Source organism: Heterodontus francisci, chromosome 4 (genome assembly GCF_036365525.1).
Source record: "Heterodontus francisci isolate sHetFra1 chromosome 4, sHetFra1.hap1, whole genome shotgun sequence".
Lineage (NCBI taxonomy): Eukaryota > Metazoa > Chordata > Chondrichthyes > Heterodontiformes > Heterodontidae > Heterodontus > Heterodontus francisci.
Genome location: NC_090374.1, coordinates 141,644,531 through 141,668,271, shown reverse-complemented (window position 1 = coordinate 141,668,271; position 23,741 = coordinate 141,644,531). Strand labels below are relative to the sequence as shown.

The window sequence follows — 23,741 nt, the reverse complement described above, 5'->3', positions numbered from 1 at the left end:
CTTCAGAAACCCTGACTGAAGCCAATTAAGCGCCTGAGCCACAAAAAATAGCAGCATGGCTTTCAGGCTCAGCAGAGTTGGGCTCGAACCGGACTTTCCAGCCCTTGGGTGGGGCACTGCCTCACTGTTAAATTACAGCTATAGGAACAGGTGTAGGCCATTCAGTGCCTGAAGCCTGGTCCACCATTTAATTAAATTAGGATTATATATATCTTAACTCCATTTACCCGCTTTGACATTTAATACTCGTATGTAACAAAAACCTACCAATATCAGCTTCAAAATTTTCAATTGATTTAGCCTCCGTAGCTTTTTGAGGGAGAGTGTTCTAGCTTTTCACTACCCTTTGTGCAAAGAAGTGCTTCCTGACATCACCCCAAACAGCCTAGCTCTGATTTTAAAGTTCTATACCCACTTGTTCTGAACTCTCCCACTCGAAGAAATACTTTCTCTCTATCTACACAAAATTATCTCATTGCCAACTTTTGAGATTTTGCTGTGTGAAAATTAGTTGCTGCATTTCCCTACATTACAAGTCTAATTGCACTTCAAAAATATTTCACTGTCTGTGAAGTGCCTTAGGTCATCATGACGTTGTGAAACCTGGTATATAAATTTTTTAATTTTATTTTAGAGATACAGCACTGAAACAGGCCCTTTGGCCCACTGAATCTGTGCCGACCATCAACCACCCATTTATACTAATCCTACACCAATCCCATATTCCTACCACATCCCCACCTGTCCCTATATTTCACTACCACCTACCTATACTAGGGACAATTTATAATGGCCAATTTACCTATCAACCTGCAAGTCTTTGGCTGTGGGAGGAAACTGGAGTACCCGGCGAAAACCCACGCAGACACAGGGAGAACTTGCAAACTCTGCACAGGCAGTACCAAGAATTGAACCCGGATCGCTGGAGCAGTGAGGCTGTGGTGCTCACCACTGTGCTGCCCCTATGCAAGCTGTTTTTTCATTTGTGATCAGTGTTTATATTGTAATTTCTAATTGGTTGCTTTTGTGACTGAACCAATCATGTTGCATCAAACAAAAAGTCTGTGTAATGTATTGAGCAGTCGTAACATCCTGATTGTGATTAAAGCAGAACAGGTAAATTTAATATAATTTAACATTGACAGGGCTTAATTTTTTTTTCCAAAATATACTTTATTCATAAAAATCTGTAAAGATTACATTCCCAGTTTCAAACAGCACCAAGTCAAAAAATACCAACAGTGCAAAGGAGGTCCGTTTGCTTCATTACAATCATGAGTTGCCTCACAACCCTTCCATTTCATATTTGTCATGCCAATTACATTTTTACATTTTACAGCAAATGAAAATTTTCCCGATACAGTTCGAGGGGTTTCCCATGGATCCAGCCCCTCAGTTCAGCTTGGTGGGGAGACCTTACACTATGGTCTTTCCCCATTGAGCCTTTGCTGCGGCTGCCCCAAACTTTAGTGCGTCCCTCAGCATGTAGTCCTGGACCTTGGAATGTGCCAGTCTGCAACATTCGGTCGTCGACAACTCTTTGCGCTGGATGACCAGCAAGTTTCGGGCAGACCAAAGGGCGTCTTTCACCGAACTGATAGTCCTCCAGCAGCAGTTGATGTTTGTCTCGGTGTGTGTCCCTGGGAACAGCCCGTAGAGCACAGAGCTGCTTGGGATGAACCTTGACAAAAACCACTGCATCTCTTTCCACACCTGCTTTGCAAAGACACATTCCAGGAGGAGGTGGGCAACCGTCTCTTCCCCACCACAGCCACCGCGGGGGCATTGTGCGGAGGGGGCGAGACTTAGGGCGTGCAGGAAGGATCTGACGGGGAGGGCTCTTCTTACCACCAGCCAAGCTACATCTTGGTGCTTGTTTGAAAGTTCTGGTGATGAGGCATTCCGCCAGATGACTTTGGCGGTCTGCTCGGGGAACCATCCGACAGGATCCACCGTCTCATTTTCCCGTAGGGCCTTGAGGACATTCCGTGCAGACCACTGCCTGATGGATCGGTGGTCAAAGGTGTTTTTCCGCAGAAACTGCTCCACGAAAGAAAGGTGGTACGGCACGGTCCAACTGCATGGAGCATTCCGTGGCAATGTGACCAGGCCCATCCTTTGCAACACCGGGGACAGATAGAACCTCAGCACATAGTGACAATTGGAATTTGCGTACTGGGGATCTACACACAGCTTGATGCAGCCGCACACGAAGGTGGTCATCAGGATGTGGGCCACGTTGGGTACATTTTTCTCGCCCTTATCCAGAGGTTTGAACATCGTGTCCCTCCGGACCCAGTCCATTTTGGATCCCCAGAGGAAGTGGAAAATGGCTCGGGTGACCGTCACAGCGCAGGAGTGGGGTATGGGCCAGACCTGCGCCGCGTACAGCAACAACGTGAGCGCCTCGCACCTGATGACCAGGTTCGTATCCACAATGGAGAGAGATCGCTGCCCCCACATGCTCAACTTTTGTTGTACCTTGGCTACTCGCTCCTCCCAGGTTTTGGTACACGCCCCGGCCCTTCCAAACCATATCACCAGCACCTTCAGGTAGTTTGACCTGACGGTGAAGGGGACAAAGGATCGGTCAGCCCAGTTCCCAAAGAACATGGCCTCGCTCTTGCCGTGGTTAACTTTGGTTCCCGAGGCCAGTTCGAACTGGTCGCAGATGCTCATCAGTCTGCGCACGGACAGCGGATCCGAGCAGAAGACGGCGACGTCATCCATGTACAGGGAGGTTTTAACCAGAGTGCCTCCACTGCCTGGGATTGTCACCCCTCTTATGCTTGTATCCTTCCTAATAGACTGAGCAAAGGGTTCAATACAGCAAACAAACAAGATCGGGGCGAGAGGACAGCCCTGTCGGACTCCAGATTGGATTGGGAAACTTTCCGATTCCCACCCATTGTTTAGTTTAATTTAGTTTAGAGATACAGCACTGAAACAGGCCCTTCGGCCCACCGAGTCTGTGCCGACCATCAACCACCCATTTATACTAATCTTACACTAATTCCATATTCCTACCACATCCCCACCTGTTCCTATATTTCCCTACCACCTACCTATACTAGGGGCAATTGCTAATGGCCAAACCCCATTTTGGAAAGCACGTCCATCATGAAGGTGTGCGATATCCTGTCAAAAGCCTTCTCCTGGTCCAGGCTGATGAGGCAGGTGTCCACCCTCCTGTCCCGCACATAGGCGATCGTACCCCTGAGTAGCACGAGACTATCAGAGATCTTCCTACCGGGTACAGTGCAGGTCTGATCAGGGTGAATCACCAACTCCAGAGCAGACTTGACTCGACTGGCTATGACTTTGGGAAGAATCTTGTAGTCAACATTAAGCAGTGAGATGGGCCGCCAATTTCTGATTTCTGCCCTCTCCCCCTTCCGCTTGTAGATGAGGGTGATGATGCCTTTCCTCATGGATTCTGACATGCTGCCGGCCAGGAACATACTCTCGTATACTTCCAGCAGGTCCGGGCCGACCCAGTCCCACAGGGCCGAGTACAACCCAACCGGTAAGCTGTCGCTTCCGGGAGTTTTACTCGTCTCGAAGGACTCGACGGCCGTTGTCAGCTCGTCTGGAGTTAGCGGCTTGTCCAGTCTCTCCCTCGTGCTGTCCTCTAAGACCTCTGTGATAGATGACAGGAAGGACTGGGAGGCTCTGCAGTCTGTGGGCTTTGCGTTGTACAGCCCAGCATAAAAGGATTTGCTGATCCTTAGTATGTCGGACCTCGAAGACGTTACCAAGCCATCCTTCTCCTTCAGGCTGCTGATAACAGAGCTCTCTCTGTGTACCTTTTGGAAGAAGTAACGCGAGCACATCTCATCCTGCTCGATGGAGCGGACTCTGGACCGGAAGATGATCTTGGAGGCCTTCGTGGCAAAGAGCGAGGCCTGCTGACTCTTCACCTCTTGGAGGTCCTCCTTGACCTCGACCCCCATTGACTGCAGCCGGAGCAGATTTTGCATACTTTTCTGGAGTCGGGACATTTCCCTCTGTCTCTCTCTCGCCCTCTGAACACCTTTGCGGATGAAGAACCTCTTCATGTTCTCCTTGATCGCTTCCCACCTGTGAACTGGAGACTCTAAGAGGGGTTTCACGGACCTCCGACCTTTGTAATCCCTTTTGAGTTCCTCAACGTTCTCTGGGGTCAGCAGTTTAGCATTGAACTTCCACGTCCCTCTGCCAACCCGCTGGTCATCCTGTAAGTGACAGTGGGCCAGTAAGAGGCAGTGGTCGGAGAAGAACACCGGCTTGACGTCGGTGGATCTGACCTTGATGGCACGGGACACAAACAGGAAGTCAATCCTGGAACGGGCAGACCCGTCCGATCTTGACCATGTGTATCTGCGCTGCACTCCGTCTGCAGGTTTGCTGAAGACGTCGTGCAGTTTGGCATCTTTAACTGTTTCTATTAGGAATCTGGACGTAGCGTCCAGTTTGCTGTCGTCACTGCCGGATCGTCCAGCCGCATCGATGATGCAGTTGAAGTCACCGCCTAGGATGAAAGGCCAGGACGTCGCCAGCAGCAGTGGGAGCTGCTGGAAGACGGTCAGCCGCTCGCTGCATTGTACCGGGGCGTACACGTTGATCAACCGGAGCGGAGCATTGTTGTACATTACGTCTGCTACGAGGAGGCGACCGCCCACCACCTCCTTAACTTCGGAGATGGTGAAGTTACCTCCCCGCAGCAAAATACCCAGGCTGGAGGAACGGCAATCATTACCCCCTGACCAGATCGATGGCCCGTGGGACCACCATCGCAACCATTGCCTGTAGGTGCTGAGGTGTGGTATTCCACACTCCTACAGAAACAGTAGGTCGGCTTTGACCTTGGCGAGGTAATCCAAGGTTGAAACACATCGCGTAGTAGATTTAATGCTACGCACATTAATGGAAGCAATTCTTACACCCATTTTTTTAAAGTTAGTTGTTGCTTCCCATACCATTTGTCCTTGCTAGTCCCAGTCCTTCAGGATGTTCCTGCCTACCCATAGTGTGCGCAAGCTGTTTCACGTTGGTTGGGCTCAGAAACCCCTCCTGGTTTTTCATGCAGGGTTTGTTCCGCTGGGGTGACATCGCAAGGGGGTCTTGTAGGCAGCAATGATTGGGTTGTCCTTTGCTGTTCCCCTCTGTTCCTCCTCAAAAACATCACTGCTCCCGGCCTCCCGGAGCTGAGGTGCGCTAGAAGTGTCTTTGCTCTCGGTGTCCCGGAGCTGGGATGCGTTGGCCACGTCGTTACGTGTGGCGCTTTGAGGTTGGGGCATGCCGGGCCCATCACAGCTTCCAGTGCCCGGGGGCTGGGGGACTTTATCTTCCATCTCCTTGGAGTTCTGCCGCCTCTTTTGAAGGGGCCGTTGTTCCAGCATTTCCCCGTCCAGTGAAGAGGAGCTGTTGTCGTCTGTCTCAGAAGGTAGCCTCCTCTTGCCACTGGTTTGGGTGGTGGCCTGTTCCGCTTTTGGAGGTTTTTTCTTTGTGGTTTTCCTTTGTACCACTTGCCACTGATCTGTTTGTCCATCTGCTGCCTCCTCCTCTATTGATTCTGTCTGTGGAGGGGGGGGTTTCCGGGTGCAGGGTAAGTGCTGAGTCGCCGGTTTCAGCTGCCTCCCCTTTCTTCTCCTTCTCAGGTTGAAGTTCCTCACTGCGGAGAAGGTTGCTGGTCTCCTTTCGAACACCGGACGCCTTCGTCGAACCTTCTCCCGGCCTTTCCTTGGACCTTGCCGCCTGAGCATAACTGAGGCAGCGTTTGGGGCAGGTTTTGTAGAGGCAGCCTGCCGCACCGCACAAGTTGCAACACTTAGTTTGCTTACAGTCCTTGGTCTGATGGCCTTCCTCCTTGCAGTTCTTGCAAACAACCGTGCTGCCGTTGGCTGCCACGTGACCAGATTTGCCACAGGTGCGGCAAACTCTGGGCTGCCCAGCGTAGACCAAGTAGCCTCGACTTCCCCCGATAGCGAGGCTGGAGGGAGGGTGGATAATGGCTCCACTGGCATCGACCTTCAAGGTCACCTTGACCTGCCGCTTGCTGGTCCAAATCCCAAAGGGGTCCTTGACATCAGTGCTGCTGCCAGCCACCTCGACGTACCTGCCGAGAAAGGTGAGTACATCCACCACCAGAACATGGGGGTTGTAGAGGTGAATCGTCACCACCCGGTCCCGTTGTGACGGAAACGTGAAGAGCGGTTCCGCTGTGAGGATCGACAGTGGCGCCCGGTCCCCTTTCTCCTTGAACGCCTTCAGGAACTTGATGCATCCCGCCACATTCTTGAACGTCACGTCGAAGTATCCACTGCTGGGGAAATCCTGCAGGCAGAAGATGTCCGTAGCTTGAAATCCACAGCAATCGAGGAGGATTTTCTTGATGAAGAAGGTGCGATCAACCGGTGCATCTCCTTCCTTGTCCTTCACGACCACCCGAACGGTGTTCCGCACTCCCTGGCCAGAAGCTCGAAGATTGGTTATAGCCATTTTACTCAAAGCCTACCCAGGATCAAAAGGCAATGATCATGGTCTCTTCTCTGCCAAGTAAGCACTGATAAGAACAGATACTACACTTGATCTTAGCCAAAAGGCCGAGAAGGGCTTAATATTTATGACTAATAAACTCTAAATAAAATCTGATGTCCTCACTCTTAAGTTGTTGTCCCCACCATGTGTTCAAAGCTCACCTTTCTGTGCTTGCGACTCAGTGCTGCCACCCTGTCTCCCATTGCTGCTCACTCTCTGTGCAACCTCAATGCCACCCACTTTCCATATCCGCATCTACAACTGCCAGCATTTCTGCTGTAGCTTGGGTATTAAAAATGTTTTGCAGCTTCACTTTTAAAAGTTTGATTCACATGATGCAGAAAAAGATAATGATAATTGTTTAATTGCCACTTGAGACATAGCCCCAGGTGGGACCTGACTAAACCAGTCGGGCACACAAACTGCAGCCAATTCTTTGCAATCCAACAATGAGTTTGGTACAGTGGATGCAATTAACAATTAACACTAATTAACCTTTACATTTACAATAAATTATCCCACCCAACATAATGAGGATTATAACCTCTGAATTGCTCCCATTGCAGATGAAACAAATAAACTGTGTATGTCAAAAAGTCAGGTTGCAGTTGAAGATTGGCTTATCTGAAAGCATTTTTTTTCAACTGCATCAACTGAGAAGTGATGATAGATATATTTTGAAATGGAAGTACAATTTATTCATGCAACCATACAGTCATTTCAAATACCCAAACAAATTACTCTGCAAAATAATCAATTTAAGATTGGTGTGTAACTATTTTAGGTTTGAAGACTGACAGTGGAAGTAATTTTGACATTGGACGATAGTGTAAAATGGGCAATATTGGATCAGCCATCCGTTATACATCTCTCTCAATTTACATTTTAAATATTTAAATAAGGCCCAGGAATCAAAATCTCTCCGAACATTGACGTACGTGTTTGTCACTCATCCAGTCTCCTGGCACACATCGATCCCATCCTGATTACTCTAACACTGTTAAATGTTTATTTAAATACAATGATGAAGGTATTCTCAAGAATGTAGAAACAAGGAAGCGTCCTACTGCGCAGGATATTATCTCTCCATTTATTCTTTGCTATCTGTTTAACAGAAAAACAATGAGAATCGATAATATGCAAGTAGAGATACACATTTGAACGCCATTTCTTTCATGTTATTCCCCCTGCATTGCTGTTGTGTTGTTAAAGACTCTTCGGTTGCAAAATCTGGTTGCGCAGCACTCTTATTTTCAGCTCTATAGGTGCTGCATCAGGTCCAAAGTGATATCTGCGCTGTGCGTGCACACTTCTGGTGCGGGCCGCGTCGGACACCAATTTCATTAGGCCATTAGCACGGCTGCTGATTTGGCTCTAGCGGTGCCATTTTCAATCTCAATGCTCCAGCTAAAGCCTTCTCTTAATCTCAGACCGCTGAACATGCATTCAGCAACAGGAAGGACCTCCCACCAGTGCTTTTCAAAGGAATCATCAACCACTTTCAGCTTGGCTGCTAATTGATTTCTACTGGCTGTTGTTGAGTTAGTAGAGGTGTTTGGAATAAAAACAAGATATGCTGGAAATACTCAGCAGGTCTGGCAGCATCTGTGGAGAGAGGAGCAGAGTTAGTGTCTCAGGTCAGTGACCCTTCATCAGAACTGAAAAATATGAGAAATGTAAAAGGTTTTAAGCAAGTAAAGCGGCGGGGGTGGGGGGGACAAGAGATTACAAAAGAAAAGGTAAAAGCAAAATACTGCGGATGCTGGAAATCTGAAATAAAAACAAAAAATGCTGGAACCACTCAGCAGGTCTGGCAGCATCTGTGAAAAGAGAAGCAGAGTTAACGTTTCGGGTCAGTGACCCTTCTTCGGAACTTTGGAAAAGAAAAGGTGTTGATAGGACAAGGTCACAGAGAATAACTGACCAGAAGGTCATGGAACAAAGGCAAACGGTATGTTAATGGTGTGTTGAAAGACAAAGCGTTAGTGTAGAGAGGCTGTGAATTGACTGTAAAGCACAAAGCACTCCGAGCACAAACATTAAAACATTAAAAAAACAGAAACAGTGGGTAGGCATAGTAGAAACAAACTAATCAAACTAAAACATCTAAAATAAAATAACTAAATAAAAAATAAAAAAATAACTAAACATAAAAAGCGAGTGCCCGTCATGCTCTGAAATTATTGAATTCAATGTTCAGTCCGGCAGGCCGTAGTGTGCCTAATTGATAAATGAGATGCTGTTCCTCGAGCTTGCGTTGATGTTCGCTGGAACACTGCAGCAGCCCCAGGACAGAGATGTGAGTATGAGAGCAGTGTTTGGGGGCAGGGGGCGGGGGCGGGGGGGGGGGGGGTGGTGTTGAAATGGCCAGCAACCAGAAGCTGTTTGGAAGCTTGTGCTGCCACGAAAAGTTGGTGCAGTCTACAGGGAGTGGTGTGGCACATGGTGATGGCCATCATTCTGACTTCAAGGGTTTTGCTGACACCATTTGCTCCCAGTCATGGGTGCTGTAGTTTATATCCCCCTTGGTCTGCAGCATGACAGGGAGAATGAGCAGGGGCAGCACAAAGGAGGACAAGCAATGAAGAGGGAGGAGGAGGAGAGAGACAAGGGCTGTCAGCAGGAGGCTGTATCCACCCAGAGTCTTCAGGGAACATTTCTCTTATCTCAGCCTCAGCGAGGAACAGTTTGTGTGATGTCTCTGTTTCACTAAAGTGGTGCTCACAGAAATCTGCCATGTGTTGCAGGCAGATCTGCAGACACAGCGCAGGGTGAGGATGGCATTGCCAGTGAATGTAAAGGTGACCATGGTCTTGAACTTCTTTGCGATGAGCTCCTTCCAGGCTAGAGCAGGTAACAACTCTAACATCTTGCAGTTTGTCATCCACTGTATTAAAAAGGAGATCACTAACACTGTATGAAAAGCGCGGGGAATACATTGCACCTGTCTTTCTAGAGAGACGCAGGCAGGATAAGCATGTGGCTTCACCACGGTGCAGGGTGCCATTGATTGCAGAAATGTTGCTTTGTTGGTAAATTCAGAGATGTACCACAACCGCAAAGGGTTCCAATCCCTCAATGTCCTGTTGACGTGTGAGCATACACAGCACATCATGCAGGTCAATTCCCATTATCCTGGCAGCAGACATGATCCTTTTATTCTGTGTGAGTCTGCTGTTCCATCAGCGTTTTAGCTACCACGAGAAACTAGAGAGTGGCTACTGGGTGACAAGGGCTATCTGCTGACCACCTGCTTCATGACTCTGGTGTACAACCCACACACATGTGGGTTGCATATAACAAGAGCAACGCTGCCCACAAAATGTCATTGAGCAGACCATTGGGGCGCTTAAGCAACACATCCATTGTCTGGACCACTCTGGAAGAACCCTGCACTACTCTCTAGAGTATGTGTCACGATTCCTCATGGTCTGCTGCCTCCTGCACAACCTCCCCATCATGAGGACACAGCCATTGTCACCAGGTATATGGAAAGCAGCTGAGGAGGAGAAGGAGGAAGAGGAGAAGAAAGAAAAAGAGGAGCAGGTGGAGGAAGTGAGGGGACAACCAACACATCCCATTTCCGGTGGGGCTGTTCAGGAATGGCTCATCTGACTCCAGTACCAGTGAATGCAACCCAATTCCCATTTCAACAATAGTCCCGCACATTACCTTCCCTCTGATACTTAACATCACAGTGTCCTCTTGGCCACAATGCTGAAATAAAAGCCACTGCAAAACATACATTCCAAACCAACTTTATCAATCAACACATTCACTATTCCAAACAAAAGTCAACTAATCAACTACATTCCCTTAATGTATGACTTCCATGAGCCTTTGCCTGTCCTAGGCTCCTACGCGGTGATATCCTCGTGGTTGCAGCATGGCTGGCAGAAGGCTGCTGACTTTCACTGGACGAGACTGTAGATGGCCTTACATGGCGACCTTGACCAACTCTGGCCCTAGAAGGTTCAGTTTTGAACTCATTCCCTCAACATAGGTGACAGCGATCTGGGCTGGCTTGCTGACAGGCAACAGCAAGGGTACAGGCAGACTGATGGGGTGGTAGGGTGAATGCTGTCATCCTCAGAGAGAACAGCAGGTTTGTGCTCCATGGAACCACTGCCACTCCCATGGGTTGTTACCTCAGCAATCCTAGTAATTTGTTGGAGGGCAGATTGCTGGACTGCTGTGAAACTCTTCAAGTGCCTTTGAGCACTGGTATCTACAGCCATGATAGCAGCACTCTAAGCATTCGTAGCAGCAAGCTGAACTTGCATACCGTGCAGTTACGAAGAAGGGTCACTGACCCGAAACGTTAACTCTGCTTCTCTTTCCACAGATGCTGCCAGACCTGCTGAGTGAATCCAGCATTTCTTGTTTTTGTTGCATAACGTCTGTCTGGGCTTCTACTTAGCACTCAGATATTGGATGGTTTCTGCTCGTGCTGCAATGGCAGCTGAGACATCAGTCTTCAGATGCTCCGTCATGGTTGGATCCACAAGTTTGGTAAAGGAGTTGGTCACACATGCCACGCTGGAAATAACGGGTTATCTGCCTTTGCAGTGTCTGTTTGGAAGCCCTCCTGGTCCCTTGTGGAGCGAAGACCTTTCTCCTCCTGTCTGCCTCCTGCAACAAGGCCTCCAGTGCTGCATCAGAGAACCTTGCAGCCTGCTCTCTTCCATGTTGTGCCATTTTTATGTCTTTCCCAAGTCAAATTCCATTCTAGAATGACTTTCAGCACCAGCTCCTGTCAAAATGCACCTTTTCTTAAAGGATGCAAGCTGGCTTTAAGTAGTGCAGGCTAGCTTGAACTCCTGCTAGCTTCTCACTTTTTTGCAACCCCTGCTCAGATGAAGTTTGCGTGTTGCCTGTATTGGAAGCCGTGGGCATGCATTAATCGCACATTATGATCCTCGCACCCATTTTCAAGACTTCTCGAATTTCGCGGTCACTACCTCTGCAAAGTGTGGCACCCAGCAGGCAAAAAGACTGACAGATAAATTAGAATGTTACTAGGATCTAAATGATAATGAGTGAATGGAATCTATTATCATCTGAAATGTGAATCCTTAAATACAAGCCTAGGCACGCCTAGCTAGTTCAAATTCTCAAAATTCTTGGTACACACACAGACAGTGTCTGCTGATGCAAACTTAATCATTAATTGTCAAATCCCAGTGCAAAGGTATTGGGAATTCATCATGAGTTCACCGTATGTAATGTTGAATGAATTCGAAAGGATAGTTTCCAGCATCTGTATGCCTGCTTCTGCATAATATCTGATTCCACTTAAATAAATACCCAAGTGAAAAATTTCCACTCAGCGGACAATATGTGAAAGAAAAACCTAATATTAGTTCCTAAAGCCTACATTCCTAAAGCTTCTTTATAATACATTAGATCGCATTAGGCTGAACATTTTTTAAACTTAAATATTTTGAAAAATTTAGTGTAGATTACATATCAAGCTGGTGTCCGTCATGATGACTTCTGGCCCAGCACCGAGGTATTGAAGAATAAAAATAATTAGTCATTTAGTGGTACAGAACTTGAGTATTGCTGAAAATGAAGACATTTTGTTGAAGCTTTTCATCTTACACTCATCAGGACAATTCATAAGAATGCCAAAATAAGGGAAAGCAACAAATTTATACTGTATGAGAAGAGAGTGCTGATTGGTCGGCAAGGGGACTCTGATAGGTAGAGGCATGGCCATGGAAAATGCACCAGTTATGGTGACTGACAGTTAACGGCCAAACTTTGTTAGAAATTTAAACCAGGAAGTTTAACTCTGATTGGTCAAGGCATTGCTCTGAGGAATGAACCAGCAAATGGCTGTCACTTATTTTGTTTCGTTGAAACAGGCACAATGTGTGGCTCCTAAAGTCAGGCCAGAAAGGCAAAGGGAATCTGCTTCAGCCTTTTTGAAGACCCTTGGCTGCATCTTACGGCGCTCAGACAGTTAACTGCCCTGTGCTGGGATCCTCATTCCTTTAAGATTTGGGATCCCACCTCCAAGAGCTGTGGGCCAATCAGAGGACCGGCAGGTCAGTATTTGGAGCCATGGCTACTGCTGGTACTGCAGTAGACCAGGGACCAGGATCAGTGCTGGAGGCTGGGAGTGAAGGAAGGTTGTAGTATAAGGGTCTGAAAGAATTACTGTTCGAGACAGTGAGAGTAACCCCTCCCACTGTAGTGATGATGATAGTCAGATGGGTATTAGGCTTGGAAGAAGCTAGAAGCATCATGAGTGGTGCTAGCTGGACAGGCTTAATGAGAGTGTAGATAGTTATGTATATAAAATAAATAAGTTACTATTTAGCCATGCAAAGACTCCAAGACATCTGTAAACAATGCCCAAACTGTGCTAACAACAATGTACAACATGATGGCAATGGTGAACACACCCAGAATTTATTGAAAGACCTCACCTTGTACAGTAACACCAAGAAGACGGCAGATCTCAAAGGGTGACTGCAAAGCACTCCAGAGCTGCTTCATAACCGAAGGCAGACATAGACAGTTAGTGAGTCAGCCGTGCAGGCATTCAGGCTGCACTACAGAACTGTGGTAGTCTGTGAGCAGAAACCAGGTCCAACGATTGGGCTGCGAGTCACAGTACCGAGTGACGGTCAGGGATCAGGTGAGAAACTTTTTGTAAATTGTGCATTTATTGTTTAACAGCACACTGGGCAGGCAAAAAGGGGAAAAAAGTCAATCCCTTGCGAGGGTGAGTCTAGAGTCGGTGGCTATTACTCAAGCACACCGTGGAGGAAAAGCGTGGGAACTCATGAAAAGAGTGGGAAATCGCCAAAAAGAGTGGGAACACCTCCATTAATGCAAAAAAAATTGCAGTGATGTCCTGGGACTGAACCTGTGAACACCACTGTTTATCATCCCCCAGTATGAAAAACACCCATTTACCATGATAATAAAAGCAAAATACTGCAGATGCCGGAAATCTGAAATAAAAACAAAGTGCTGGAAATACTCAGCAGGTCTGGCAGCATCTGTGGAGAGCGAAACAGAGTTAACATTTCGAGTTGGATATTATTCTTCTTCAGAACCCAGCCTTGCTTCTAGCCTTGCTCTGCACCGCTAAGCATATACCACCCTCTTTGGGCTGGATTTTGTTGTCCCATGCCAACAGCAGTGGCAGGTGCAAAAAATGGTGGCCGCACCACATGGGACCCATGCCGCTGCAATTCTATCGCAAGGAGCCACTTAACATACTGACGGCAGCCGCCCTCCCCCAATCACATGCCGGGGGCGGCATCGGTGATGCGTTGAACTGCGTCAGCTGATGCGGGAGCAAGTACTGACGCATTTTGAAAAGGCTAGCAGCCTTGCAAGCAAAATGCAGAGTTCCTCCTGTCCCCCCCATCTACACACAGAATGCAGAATTGCCCCTGCCCCCCCATTTGCACACAGAATGCAGAGTTGCTCCTGTCCCCCCCCATCTACATACAGAATGCAGAGTTGCTCCTGTCCCCCACCATCTACATACAGAATGCAGAGTTGCTCCTGTCCCCCACCATCCACACACAGAATGCAGAGTTGACCCCTTCCCCTTCTCGGTGGCGCTAGCTCCTCATGGACGGGAAAGTGAAGGCGCGTGAGTGACGCACTTTGAGCTCAAGGTCGGGAACGGATGGGAGGATCATGGCGGATGAGATTGAAATTTATGCAGAGAGGTATTTTAAGTATTTAAACTGGCGTCCCATTGCAGAGTGGCGGAGGAGTCACCATGGAGCATCCCCGACCCCGGGAAAATCGGGCCCAGCAATTCCAGCATCAGGTTCCGCGGCAGCCGCTGCCACTCTGATTCACTGAAGCCCCCCCCCCCCGCCACGAAACCCAACGTCAGGCCGAGCACAAGATCCAGCTCTATGTCTCTAATAGGCCCCACCCACCTCTGACTCCCCACTTACTAATTACATGCCGCTAAAAGATTTTTGGTCTTGCTTTTATGCTAACTGCCATTTTACTCCCATATTCTCTCTTAGCCAGTCTTATTTTCCTCTTCACTTCCCCTCTCTACTTACTGTATTTGACCTGGTTCTCACTTGAAGAATTCCCCTGGCATGCATCATACACCCGCTTTTTTTGTTTCATCATTTTCTCTACTCCCTCAGCATACAAGGAGCCCCAGCTTTGGTTCCCTTATCTTTCACCCTTGTTGGAATGTACCTAGCCTGCACCTGAAACATCTCCTCCCTAAAGATCTCCCATTGCTCCATTACAGTTTTTTCTGTCAATCTTTGGTTCCATTTTACCCTGGCTAGATCCCCTCTCATCCCATTGAAGTTAGCCTCTTCCAATTTAGATGCTCTGCTTTAGATTGTTCTTTGTTATTCTCCATTATTAATCTAAGCCTTATGATACAATGATCATTCTTATCCGAGTGCTCCCCCACAGATACTTAGCCCACCTCATTCCCCAGTACTAGATCTAGCAATGCCTCCATCCTAGTTGGACTGAGAACATGCTGCTCAAGGAAGTTCTTCTGAACATATTTCAGAAATTCTTCCTCCTCTGTACCCTTTACCCTAACATTATCCCAATGGATATTTGGGTAAAGTCTCCCAATATCATTACTCTATGGGCTGAATTTTACCAGCCCCTCGACGTCATGACAAGAAGGGCCCACCGAATATTACTGGTGGTGGGCCCTTCATCTGCATATTAAAATGAACCTAAGTGAGAAGCAAATAAACTTACCTGCAGGCGGTGGCCGTCCCACGCCGATTTCACGGCCGTCGTTCATCCGTCACGCGCCTTCGGAACTCCGAATTTTAATTGGCTGTGGGAATGGTGGGAAGGGGTTAGAGGCCAAATGTTAGAAGGTTATGGGGGAAAATTTGGGTCAGGAATAAAGTCAGTTTTGTCAATAAGGGCCAATTAAATGACCATTGTGGGGTTGGGGAAGGGCCTCCATATCTTTATTATGTGTTCATAAAAAATTCCTTAATACTGTCCCTTTGAAATATAAAATAACATCTAAGAGCTTAAAACCCTTTAAAAATGGCACCAGCGCCTGCGTGGTGGTGCTGCACGCCATTGCCGGGGACGCGGTGGCGGCCCCTCTACGTCATCGGAGGCAGCCGCTCTGCCCCCTCAATGTAAATGAGCCCCCACAAGTAATATCACGGGACTCCTCAGCATCACTTCTGTGTTGGAAGGCCGCCAAGTTCAAAGCGTGATGCAGCGGAGCGCGGTACGCTAATAAAATTCAGGCCTATATTTCTTGCATGTCTCTGTGATTTCCCTGATAATTTGCTCCTCTATCTCTCGCTCTCTCTCTCTCTCTCTCTCTCTCTCTCACCATTCAGAGACAAATAGAGAACCCCCAGTAGTGTGATCATACCCTTTTTGCTTCTCAACTCTAACCAAATGGATTCTGTCTTTGCCCCCTCAAAGCCATCCTCCCTTTCCAACACTATCATATCTTCCCTAATCAGTATTGCCACCCCACCTCCTTCTCTTCCTTCCCTATCTTTTCTGAACACTTAATATCCTTGAATATTAAACACCCTGTCTTCACCATTTTTAAATTGCTGTTATTGCCGCTACATCATTATTCCCACGAGGCTATATGTGCTTGTAGCCCACCAACTTTCTTCACCACACTTTGTGCATTTACATACATGCATTGTAAACCTGTCCTTGTATTCCTTGTAGTCCTTCTTAGTCTGCTTCTATCTAATATGATACTAATTCCTTCCCTAGGCGGGGCTAAAGTGTGGCGAGTCGAAGAGACTTAGCAGTTGGCAGGAAAAAAGACAGAGGTGCAAGGGGAGAGCCAACTGTGTAACAGCCCCGACAATCAAATTTTTCTGCAGCACCTGTGGAAGAGCCTGTCACTCTAGAATTGGCCTTTATAGCCACTCTAGGCGATGCTCCACACACCACTGACCACCTCCAGGCGCTTACCCATTGTCTCTCGAGATAAGGAGGCCAAAGAAAGTACTATCAAACACTCTCACTTCTTTATGCACCTTATTTCTCTTCTCTACTTCTATATGCCTTTGCCCATCCCCCTGCCAATTTAGTTTAAACCTTCTCCAACCACACCAGTGAACCTCCCATCGAGGACATTGGTCCCAGTCTTGTTGAAGTGCAACCCATCCCTTTTGAATCAGTGCCTCCTGTCCCAGAACTGGTTCCACTGTCCTAAGAATTTGAAGCCCTCTCTCCTATAACAAGCATCATGCCATACATTGATCCTCCCTATCTTCCTATTTCTACTCTTGCTAGCACATGGCACTGAAGTAATCCAGTGATTACTACCTTTGAGGTCCTACTCTTTAAATTCTTCCCTAGCTCCTGAAAATCTGACCATAGGACCTCAACACCTGCTCTCTCTATGTCATTGGTACCAATGTGTACCACAATTTCTGGATCACTGCCTTACCCCTGCAGAATATTCTGTACCCTCGCCATGATGTCCTTTACCCTGGCACCAGGGAGGCAACATACCATGTGGGACTCAGGTGATGGTTACAGAAGTGCCTGTCTGCCCCCCTGATGATGGAATCTCCTATAACGGCTTTATTTCTACTCTTTGGTGCTCATTCCTGTACAGTCTGTTGGTCATTGATGCCAGGTTCTGGACTATACTCGTTCAAGGTGTCATTACTACCAGCAGTCTCCAAAGTTGAGTATCCATTTGAGAGTGGCACACACCCAAAAGACTCCTGCACCTCTTGCCTCTTCCTACTGTTCTGGATGGCCACCCATTTACTGAACACTTACTGTCTGTCGGGTGACCAACTCCTGAACGCACAATCCAGGAAACTCTCCTGCTCCCTAATGCTTCACATGACTCCAGCTGCCCCTCAAGCTCGGAAACCCTGAGCTCAAGCTCAAGCAGCTGAAGGAACTTCCTACACACATGGGCCTGGATTTTACCCTAGGCGGACGGGAATTCGCCACCGACGCAAAAGTTGGTGGCAAACCCGCTTCCGCCTAGCCTGGGGATCCATCCCGTATTTTACGGGTCCCCAGGCTTTAATTGTCCTGAGGTGGGACTTCCACCCACTTGAGGGAGGAGGTCCTGCCTCAGTGAGCTGCCAGCCAATCAGCGGGCTGGCAGCTCTTAGTCCCAACAGCGCCACCGGGAGCGGTTGCAACTGCTGGGACTACAGCCCAGCCGATGCCATGGAGCCTACAGAGTGGGCAAGTAGGGGCATGCCTCACCAGGGGATCGGTCGTGCCCTGGTGAGGCTAGGGTGGTCGTTTGAGAGGAGGGGGCATCTTGGGTCTTGTGGGTGGGTTGGGAGGCAGGGGTCGCCCTCAATCAGGCACTCTGTGCCCAACTGCCATGAAGCCCCCTCCCGGAGCATGGAAAGACCGGCAGCTTTTGCTGGGTGGCCTTTCACGGCCCCAGCACGCCCGCTTGCCATGGGTAAAATACCCGTGGAGGCGGGCGAGGGCCCTTAAGTGGCCACTTAAGGGCCTTGATTGGCCTGGGGCAGGCGGGCCGTTTCCAACCCCACCCCCCGCCAGACCGCTGTAAAGTTCACCGGAGGCGGGAACGGGGCAGGTAGGCCTCCCAGAGCCTCCTGCTCAATTTTATGCCACCCCGAAGACATCATCCGACCAGCTGGGGTGGCGTAAAATTCAGCCCATGGTCTCCCAAGACACATGAAGGGTCTGGATGTTCCCATAAGGTGCAGGAATTGCAAGCAAAAGATCTCAGCTGCCCATCCATGATCTAAAAAATTTTTTTCCTCTTTTAGAATCTAGTTAGTACCTTGCTTAAATTATTAATTTTAATTAATGCCTCTGGACCTGCTTTGTACTAATACTCTTATAAATTCACTTACTGCTCTACTTATCCTGACTGAAATTCTATTAATCAGTTTAACTAGTTAAGCCATAAATTTAATACAGCACTTTATAGTTTCCCAGTCCTAGTTTAAACCTCTGTCCTAGTTTTAAATAAAATCTAATACTCACTAACCAGACACTGACCATATGTTTTCTGACATTTCTCCTTGCCTTTTGGAAATACACTGATCAGATCCGTGTTCGTCCCTGCTCACTCTCTCCCTCTCTTTTATTCTCCCCCTCCACTGCTGGTATCTCTGATCAGGTCTGCACTCTTCCCCTGATCCCTCTCTCTCTCTTTTATTCTCCCTGCCACTGCTGCTGTTCCCAATTAGTTTCGCACTGTTCCCCCACTCTCTCCCTCTCTCTCTTTTAGTCTCTTCTGCCCCTCTGGGTATCTGATCAGCTCTGCACTCTTCCCCTGCTCCCTCTCTCGTTTATTTTCCACCACCGCTGCTGGTGCCTCTGATTATGCTTATGTTTTTTCTGAGTTTTCGTGCTGCTTTTCTTTTCAAAAAGCAAATTTCAATATAAAATGGGGAAGTGGTAACTTATAAAATTCTGCTTCTGTTTGCAGATGTTTCCCCCATTTTATTTGTCTTCTTTATCCTGTGAGATAAATATTGGCTGCACAACAGGGTATGATATTTACACAATAAGCAGATGCAACTGAATAATGCACAAGTGAAATGATGGGTGCATTTTGAAGTTGATCCTTCTTGTGCATTATTCAGATGGTTCTGTTCATTGACTAAATGTCACATTGAATGAGTCTGCTGTGCATACATGATTTATTTTACAAGATAAAAAAGGTAGATTCCTTAAAATCATTAAATTCAAGTGCAAAAAAAATGCTTAAAAATATGAGTAATCTAGAGTTACATTGATAGCTTTTAGCTATTGGATTACCTTGCCTTTCTAGTTGCAGATTGTATTAACAAAAGTTATTTTGAAGTTCACAGCAGAGAGATGGTGCAAAGCAATATCTAGTAACACTGAAAAATAGTTGGTTTCTGGAGCAATGTGTTTCTAAAATCTGCTCTTAGCACAGGACAAGGAGAAATCATTCTTTATAATATGCAAAGCTGAACTGACTCATGGGGGACTGTGAGCTTGCTGGTTGAAAGTTTTCTAATTTTTTCATGACCACACATAATCGAAATGTTGCTGATTATTTTGGCAGTATTTTGAAATCCAAATCATTTCATAAAATGTTACTGATAATAGTAAAATGCAATCACTACACAGTTAAATCTTTGTGTGTGCTTCATGCAGCCATTATTCGGATCTTACTGTAAATGTCAGATGGTCAATTTGTATTTTAAAGCTTATATTATTGAAGTAACCTTGACTGTCATCCTTCCTCGCAAATTAAGTCTCACCCAGTTCCAACCTTGGTGTGGAAATAGGATGACAAGTAGTGGAGATCCACATGAAGAATGCTAAGCCAGAGAAAGTGAAAACAAAGAGGTGAAAATTGAGAAGGTGTAAGGCACAAACATCAGCCATGGTGAATGAGAAAGTATACTTTTGTATCTAGAATGGAAAGATAATTTTAGGAATGGTAGGAGATTTTTACTCATGATCCAGGAGTAAAACCTGATCTACCTGATAATATTTATTTTTTTATCTGAATTAATATTTGTCTCTGAGATATTTAATACGATTCATGCTCCTGCACACATGCTGGAAGTTGTGGTGGAGGGTTTGAAAACTGATTCAACACTTTAGGATTATTGATTTCAAATTGGCTGCTGTGTTTCCCTATATTACAATGGTGGCTACACTTCAGAAGTACTTTGTTGGCTGTTAAGCACTTTGAGATGTCCTGAGGTTGTGAAAAGTACTTTCTTTCTTTATTGGCTGAAATTTGAAGTTCCGTTTCAATTTAAGTTAAACCTTTCAAAATCAACTATATCCAAGACCATACTGAGAATGGTTTTCAATTCTTTTCTGAATTCCACTGTTATCTAAATGGATCTGTAACAGTAAAAACAATGTTGAACATGACATGACATTAAAGACCCTAAAGCACCGCACTTGCTAACAAGAACTTTTTGAAGAAATCCAAAAGCGGATAACTTTATGTTTTGCCTTAAGATGCATTTCTTTTCCTCACTACTCCTTTAGGATTAGCTACTTGCAAGGTACTGCATAACAACTTTAGGCTTAATCCAAGGATGCTAAAATGGTTCCAGTGAATGTCTCCCAGCCTCCAGATGACAACACTACACTTGTCCCAGATATTTGTTCCAGGTTTACCTTTACAGATATTCAACATGATCCTAATATTGGCTTTGAAGTTTCTTGCACAAATATTTCACAGACATTTGATGCTGACTCGAACTAAAGTGTTGCAACTTAATTTTTAAACTCATTTGAACTTTTGGAAATTCAATTTTGCGAACTAGTTCCATGCTCAGCAACAATGAGAATTAATTTCCTTTGTGATGCAGTATAATGAATGATTTCAAATGTCAACTAAATAATACCCCAGAATCAATAGATATTGTAGATTTTCATTCATTCTCATGGGATCAGATTCCACTTCATTGGACGACCAAAATACACATTGTTATTAAACCTCTAGCAATAGTGCTCCTTTGCTTAACCAAGCACAATCTAAAATAAAAGCAAAGATTAATGGGCAACTACTTTTATTGTTATGGCTTAATGGGAGGCTACTGTCGCTCACTTTCCATGTGGTACTACATGAGGAAATCTTACATTGAGATTAGAAAACATGGCAGCTTGAATGGACACATTAAAATGTTGTTCCTATCTGAAAGCAAATATCCTTTAAAAAACAGCTGGGAAAAGTTTGGATATCAGCTAATTAACCTGGAGTAGCCCTTACCACTATTATTCTTTTATCTTGTCTACCTGACTTTGCGATGTTTCTGTTTTTATTTTTGACTAGTCACTGTTCATTATTGTTGGCCTACTCTATGAGTTTCATTTCCTCTAGAACTTGATTGTCATTAGCCATTACATTTCAAAATGATTGTTTGCTTTCCCTGCACTGACTTTCCATCAGTGTCTTTTTTAGTGATGGTTTCATCTCCCCCTGTTTTTTCCAAAAAAAAATTGGAATAATTTTTACTGATTGAACATACAGCTTGAGTTTGATGATTTATCCAAGACTGGCCATAGGCCCAAAAGCAAAAGGCAATAACTTGCAGTGGACCTTGGGTGGGGCAAACAGGGGCCCCATGAAAAGTGCAGGAAAGAGGGGATTAGGAGAGGGTGCTGACAGCAGCCCAGCAGCAGAGATAGACCTGCGGTGAGGCTGAGTAAATTAATTGGCCCAAAAGGACATTTCATCACCTGACAGCAAGAATTGTTGGTTACTTGAGACTTATAGGTACAAAAGTGAGTTAAACCATAACTGGAACTGTGATATCAAAGGTTATTAACCTGTGCAAAACTTTGCAAAGTGTAAGGATATGTGGTATGCTGTGAAAGCAAATGGTATTGTAGTATAGTGAGCAAAGCCCACTTTCCACAATTGAATTAAAAAAAAACTATCTGTGTACTTTAAGCAATCTCCACTTTTGTTTCCTTTTTGAAAGATCTATTTACTCGACTGTCCCAGCTGTCCATGCAAACGTACACAGTATTTACAATGCAGAAACAGGTTATTTGGTCTAACAGGTCCATGCTGCCTTTATGCTGCACATGAGCCTCCTCCCACCCTTATTTGTCTAACCTCATCAACATATCTTTCTTTCCTTTCTCCCTCACATGGTTACCTAGCTTCCCAATAAATGCATCCATACAAGTTGCAGCAACTACTCCTTTTGATAGCAAGTTCTACATTCTAACCATTCTCAGAGTGAAGAAGTTTCTCCTGATTTCCGTTTTATTAGTAACTATCTTATATATATGGCCCCTTAGACCTGGACTATCCCACAAGCGGAAGCATCTTCTCGAAGTCTATCTTATCAAATTCTTTAATTGTCTTAAAGATCTCTATCAGGTCACCCCTCAGTCTTCTCTTTTCTTGAAAAGGGAGCCCCAGTCTGTTCAATCTTTCCTGATAGTTATAACCTTGCAGTTCTGGTACCAATATGCTTTTTATAATATGGAGACCAGAACTGCTCACTGTTCTGCAAGAAAATTCTAATATGGATTTGACAGCATGTGTGTGGGGGTGGCATTAAAACTGGGAAAATTGATGGCACATCGGGAAGTTAGCTCTAACCCGCCAACTTTCACATTTCACTTGAGTGCAGTAGGCTGCGTGAGGGCAAAACCTTCAGGAGAGGTGGGTTGCCAATTGACATCTGTTAATCACTCAATTAGAGCAATAGTGACACAGATTTTTAAGTTTAACATTGGGTCCATGGGTTCCCAGGCTTATCTTGGACTTCAGATGAGGACCAAGGTAACTAGCACAAGCAGCCTATTGGTCCCAGACCTATAGCTTCACACCATAGAGGGTAGCATCATAGGGAGCAGCAGCAGAGGGGACCAGCAGAGAGGTACGGCTCATGGGAGTCTCTAACCGCGAAACAGCGGCTCAGTTTCCTTGACATGTCTGAACAACAGAGCCTCAGGAGGCTCAGAATGTTGCATCAGGTGGTCACAGACATTTGCATCCTCCTAGAAGAAAACCTGCTCTTTGATGGACCTGGTGGCAACTCTTTACCTGTGGCTGTCAAAGTCGCCACCACCCTCAGATCCTTCCAGGGCTCTGCCACAGACATGTCCAGGATCACCCAGTCGACAGCCCACAAATGTCCAAGCTTCCTGAAGTCTCCAGACCCGCAAACAATCTTAAGGGGTGGCTGCTAGCTAACAAGGGATACCCACAGCAAACTTGGCTCATGACACCTGTCAGAAACCCCAATGCTGAAGTCTAACATCACTGCAATGTATGCCATATCACCACCAGATGTGAGATTGAACAGGACATTGATATGCTGAAGGTGTGCCTCAGATGCCTAGACAGATCTGGAAGTGCCCTTCTATCCACACCAGCCAGGTCTCCAGAATAGTTGGTAATCAAAACTGCGGATGCTGGAATTCTGAAATAAAAACAGAAAGTGCTGGAAATACTCAGCAGGGTCAGGCAGCATCTGTGGAGAGAGAAGCAGAGTTAATGGACTGATTTTTTCAGCAGGCATCCCGATATTGGGCTCATATGGGAGTCCTTAGCACGCCCATGTCGTCAGCGAGCCCGCCAAAGCAACCGTCTGGGAGGCAGCCTCCTAATTTGCCACCTCCACCTTTGACATTCGAATAAAGACAGCGGGCGGGTTCATGAGCTGGAGGCCAAATCAGAGGGCCCGCAGTGAGGTCAGGCCAGCAACCACCCACACCAGGAGGGATGGGCGCTGCTGAGGCAGGCAGGCGAACGCAAGGGCCCTTCAACATGGAGG

General features: G+C 46.4%; 1 pseudogene; it reads right to left on the bottom strand.

Annotated features, from left to right (window-relative positions):
- Positions 1 to 6,461: 6,461 nt before the first annotated feature.
- Positions 6,462 to 6,596, bottom strand: LOC137369489 (U2 spliceosomal RNA; annotated as a pseudogene).
- Positions 6,597 to 23,741: the final 17,145 nt, after the last annotated feature.